Source organism: Bidens hawaiensis, unplaced genomic scaffold (genome assembly GCF_021521415.1).
Source record: "Bidens hawaiensis isolate Kalapana, Puna unplaced genomic scaffold, B.hawaiensis_p1.1 tig00009541_1, whole genome shotgun sequence".
Taxonomy (NCBI): Eukaryota; Viridiplantae; Streptophyta; class Magnoliopsida; order Asterales; family Asteraceae; genus Bidens; species Bidens hawaiensis.
The window spans coordinates 90,841-96,371 of NW_027491709.1; the positions used below are offsets into that span (position 1 = coordinate 90,841).

At 37.0% G+C, this 5,531-nt stretch overlaps 1 pseudogene; it reads right to left on the reverse strand.

The window, feature by feature from the left end:
- Positions 1 to 1,592: 1,592 nt before the first annotated feature.
- LOC143532718 (F-box protein At5g07610-like) lies at positions 1,593 to 3,165 on the reverse strand (annotated as a pseudogene).
- Between the last annotated feature and the right edge of the window lie 2,366 nt (positions 3,166 to 5,531).

The following is a 5,531-nucleotide window of genomic DNA, read 5'->3' on the forward strand; positions in this document are numbered from 1 at the left end:
TCAAAATTAAACTCTCATTTGTGAAGCATGTCTTGTATTTAAGTAGTTAGTAGACGCAATATCTACTCCAACAATATTTATGTAGTTGTCATTATTCATATCATACAAATTTATATAGTTATCACAGTTGAAATTGTTATTTATTTAAAGGAATGTGGCTTTTTGGTAGCTTACTTACTTAATACTCCTTCCGTCCATTTGAAAGTGCCCATATTTCCTTTTTAGTTTGTCCCATTACAAATGTCTACTTCAAAATTTATTAACTAATTTCCAAGTTTACCCTTACACAAATCAATCATTCAAACTTTCTTAAATTTTGTCTTTTTATATATATATTAAGGGCATTATAGTCATTTGTTAATCAGAAAGTACAATCATTCAAACTTTCTTAAATATTGTGTTTTTCAAACTATGACACTTGTAGAGGGACGGAGGGAGTATTATGGATGGGAGCCATTCCCCAAAAACGAGGCATTCAAACTTAAAGGATTGTTGTTGTCATGTCAAGTCAGTCAAATCACTATTCACATCCGTTATTTGAAATGACGAATGTCAGGTTGACATCTTCCATTTCAAATGGAGGACGTCCAACAAAATTCACTTTTCCGCCATAGGGGCAGCCTACTTAGAAATATGTGCTGCCAGTCAAACTGGCGGATCACCAAAGTTAACATCCGCCATTTCAAATGACGGAACACGAATAAAATATACGTGATCCGCCATTTGAAATGGCGGATCTCCTGGTTGTCGTCCACCTCACCAGACAAGATCTGGCAGGCTTTACATGTTTGTCGACATCCACCATTTCAAATGATGATCTCCTATTTTTCTAATACATATTTTCTCTCTTCTATAATCCATTTTATCATTCATCTTCTTCCTACTCTAAAAAAATTTTCTTTTTTTAGTATTGAGATATTTATAAATGTAACTGTAAACTATAAAAATTGCATTAAAATAAGTGACAAATTTTTAAAAATAAGAGTGTCATTCTCCACAGTCCACGCTCTTAAATCAAGTAGCCTCTTGACCCGAATAGGTCCGTTTGCGTCGACTGTTTTAACTCAGATATACCAATATTGAACTAAATAAAACCCGAAAAAGCGAGTGCATCTGGTGCCTTATACTCATCAAGTGTCTATTTTCTTTGCAGCTTGAATCTAGTAAAGGGTTTAAAATTTTAAACGCAGGTGCAGCTGTTTGACCCGTTTGACTTTCCTTTTCTATTTTTCATGTACAGCCAGAATTTGTGTAAAAAATGTTGCATAAAAATATAGGTCACCTTGACTCTTTAAGAGATCAAACACATTAAGATAAAGTACTAAACTAAAAAGATAATAGGTCTGATACGTTAAACAAAAGCCATCAAAAAGTGATTACATTTGATCTAGTGACTTAAATCAAAATGTCTCTGTTTTCTTTGCAGCTAGAACATAGATGCGGGTTTGGATGCGGACGCAAGTATTTGACACGTTTGACTGTCTCGATGTTAAGGGTGCGTTCCACAATAGAGCCCGTAAAGTCCTGCAAAAAGAAATCATTACTAATAAATGTATGACATATTTTAGCCTAAATATACTTGCAATGTAGCAAAACACAAACCAGCAGACACCATATACGCGAACCGACATATAAATTTGCAAGCAAAATGACGGGTTTGTGCTACAAATTAGTACCAGAAAGATATAAACTAATGACAAGTATATGAGTTCACCTAAAACTGATTTTGGTAAGTTCTAATGCAGCAAAAAATAACAAAGATCTTATATCTAATAATCGAAATCAAACAATTGAACTTGATGTAGGCATCACGCGGCAGTGTTTTTATGTACTATTTATGCAAACAGAAGCAAATATAAACTAATACTTTCAAAGCACGAAAAATATATACAAAACTGATTACCTTTTAGAACGAAGTTAAGGTTTCGGTGTAACGATGAAAACATGAGAAATCTTCATAGAAGGGTTTATATCGATAACTACTTTCGTCAAACTTGCCGGGAAGAGTAAATATCTGTTTAAAACTCTTGTCACGAAAACTGTATCTTATAATCTTTTCCTCACAATTCAGCACCATGAATGCATCTTCTTCCGCTTAGCCTCTAACCACATCAACGACTTTAAATTCATAATAACTATACCGACCGCCAATCTCCGGGAAAGCGGCCCGAAGTTCATCAAGCTCTACTCGATACTTGACAAACCACCCCGAATGATCCCTCAACATCTCGTACACATTAAAACTATTTTCTTTACGATCTACGTTTAATATCAAATGCAGATGACCTCTAGATTCCCCAAAATACATTGCTGATACTTTCAATCTTCCATTTCCGTGTTTCGGACGAGTAGACTTGAATCTAGAACAAGTCCGCTTTACGTTTTAAATAACGAACACACACACGAACACTATCCGTTTGAGGAAACGCGAGTCCCATAAACCCGATGGTTCTACGAACTCGCTGGCCTCCCGTGACCGACGGGATGGTTGCGAATTGTTTCGTGGTGGGATTGAATACATAATATTTACGGTGACTTCGGTCGCGTTGGGGATGGGTACAGCAGAGGAGTAAGCCGTTACAAGATTGGACGGTTATGATACCGTAAGGGTCATAACAGAAATCGAGACCGTTAAAAGGAGGAACGGTTTGGTTTCGGTTTTCGATATTGAAAGGGACGTATATGGCATTGCGGGCGAAAAGGCCTGGGGATTTTAAAAAGTTATTATTATCGTAGCGGCGGGTGAAATGTGTGAGTTAAAAGCGATCGCCAGTGCTTAGATACGGATTTGAAACGAAGGATGGAGGTAACGGGGAGGCGGATAAGGATCTCGGTTAAAAGGTCATCGTTGGAAACAACTAGTGATTCGGATTGAGTGGGTCGAGGTTGTGGGAAGCGGGTGGTTTTACGGGTTTTCGATCTGGGTTTGGTGTTGGTCATATTATGAGAGTGATTTGGTGGCTTAGGGTTACCCATGAAATGAAGATGAAGAAGACGGTTTCTAGAGAATAAGTTTTTTGGTTACTTTGTTATATTGCATCCTTTTATGTTTAGTAAAAAAAAAGTGAATTACGGTTTTTGTCCTTGTAGTTTAGTCAAAACTCAAAAATGTTATTTGAGTCTTCCAAACACCGGAAGGCCCTAAACGTGATTTTTGTGACGTAACTTTTACATTCTCTCTCAAATTTCATCTTTACGGTTGTCAGCAGGCAGGACAAACGTTATTCGACAAACTTGTTTAAGCATATTATTGTTCATTATCATTCTTGTTACAATCAATTTTTTATTTCTATTTGTTCTTGATATCCGCTGCCAATATAAAATTGAATTCATGTTTATCTTCTAAGCATAAATCTTGTTCCTACCTGTTCGCTTGATTATATCACAAATAATCGCATACCATTACAAACACTAGTTTATACTTTGTTTATCACTTTCATGTACCCAACTTGTAGTAGTGCCGATTGATGAAGATTTTTAATAATACTAAATGAGTAAACTTAATGAATAATTCTTCCATTGGTGACAAGGTTGTTATTGATACGATCCTATCCATGACCCGATCCAACAAGGATCAATGCTTGAATTAGTTTTGTTTATTTTACGTTTGATTGTTTAACTTAATTGTCACATGTTTTTTATTTGTTTGTATTGCATGATAGGAAGTTAGGAAGTAGTGGTGTTGCATGCATGTCTTTAAAATAAGCTAGTAGAGTAGTGGGTAGTTTTACATTCAAGTTATGCATATTTAATTAGTGTAATTCCCTTTTGAAAGGTTAATGAATGAAAATATAGAAATGGTGCTCCAAAAGAGTGTCTCTATCCTTCCTATCTAATTCTTGGGAGTGTTTGCCTACTACAAAAGGCTAGGGAGATTAACTATCTCGAATCGGTTACTATCATTATGCCTCACTACTCAAGTGCAGTCAATTGACAGGGCAAGTGTTACGATATATGTAACACCCCGACCAAAGGCGGATTATACATCGGGGCGCCACATATTGTTTCATTACTCGTGACACTATTGGGTGTCAATATTTAATAAATACATTCATTCGCACACGCGCAAGGTAAACACAAGATAACATAAAGCAACATAAATCAACATAAATCAATATATTATAAAGCATAATATTCGAACAACAATAACTTGTCTTGATACATTTTAAATCTAGGTCCAAAATAAAAGAAAACATCCTATGTGACCTCAAGCCTCAAAGCAGCTACAGCAAACCTGAACATGTGTTAAAATAAACGTCAAACACTTGCGTGTTGGTGAGAAATCAAGTTTAAATACAATACATAGATAATCATAAATCTGCGCGCAACATGTGTATGTCTGGGTTTCAACAAGGGTGTAATCAGATCGGGACCAACTCTAAGAGACAAGACTGCCAGTGCTCACAATTGAGCTCACAAACAAGACTAACTGTGCAAGTGTAACAAAAGAGAAAATCATAAACGATAGTTCTCCCGTGTTCATCTAATGGTACCATGCGAACTGCGGAATAGACCGACAAGACGGTTAATGATCCACACATACAAATAAACAGCCAAGTCTACATCCTCAACACATGGGATACTGCGCGACTAAAGTTCATAAACAAGTTTAAGACTCTAAGTTTTGTATGAACACATGAACATCCCAAAGCATTTAAAATAAAAAGGGATTAGGTACGAGATAACTCACTTGATAAAGATGCGATGATAGATAAAGCAAGAACCAAACAAGCAAGTTAACCTATAAGTAAAGATTATTGTTTTAACGATCGGTTTTAGGTCTTGATAATAAGTTAGCATAATTAATAAGTAAATTATTATATATATATATTACCGGAAAAGCAGGGCAGAACAGGGAGGAAGACGGAGGCAAGAGAGGAGGGAGGCGGCTGAAGAACAACGGCAGAGAGCAAAAGGGAGGAAGAGAATAAGTGTAGTGTGTGAAGTGTTAAGAAAATAGTACTATATATAGGCAAACCCTAGGGGACACAAACCCTAGAAAAGATCTCCAAAAGTAAAAGAAAAGATATCAACAGTAAAAAGTTCTGAAAAGTAAAGATATCAAAAGATATGGTAGCAGGGAAAAAGAGAAAAAGGCTGACAGGATTCAGAAAAAGGCATGGGAGAGGACAGATAAAGGTACTGGTCAAGCATGGCAAAAGCAGATCTCAAAAGATAATGTCAGTCACTTTTTCTGTCAACCAATGGGGTTGGTGCGCATGCTGCGCCAAAAGTGGCTTTTCAGACATAAAGCAGATTAGGTCAACGGCTCAAAAGATAAGACATCACAAAAGCAAATGGCTAGATTAAACAGAAGAAAACTCAAAGGGTTTAGCGCGAGAAAGCTCGAGCGCGAAGGCAGACACGGAAGGTCAAGAGAGCGCGAGCGCGAAGGCAGACAGAACTAACCTTAACGCGTCGCGGAAAGAACTACATTTCTAAGCGCGCCGCGGGAAGAATTACATTTCTTAGCGCGCCGCGGGAGGAACTAACATTCCTAGCGCGCCGCGGGAAGAACTATAATTCTTCGC